A 225-nucleotide genomic window follows, 5' to 3' on the forward strand; every position below is an offset into this window, starting at 1 on the left:
TCAGTGCGGCCTTCAAGCACTGCAGAGAGCTCTGAATGCCGGTGCCTCCGCTGGTGGGAGGGGAGCAGGCCGCTGGTTTGTCACGCTGCGTGTTCATCGCCGCACTCGGGGCATGACACGGCAGGTGCACACTGAAGCGAAGCTGCCCTGACACCCCCCGTGTTAACGAGGCTTTACTGGCGCGTGTCTTCCCTAGGCTCTAGCCAACATTGACATCCGCAGGCC

The sequence above is a fragment of the Egretta garzetta genome, unplaced genomic scaffold, assembly GCF_000687185.1.
Source record: "Egretta garzetta isolate BGI_Z169 unplaced genomic scaffold, ASM68718v1 scaffold441, whole genome shotgun sequence".
NCBI classification, from domain to species: Eukaryota; Metazoa; Chordata; class Aves; order Pelecaniformes; family Ardeidae; genus Egretta; species Egretta garzetta.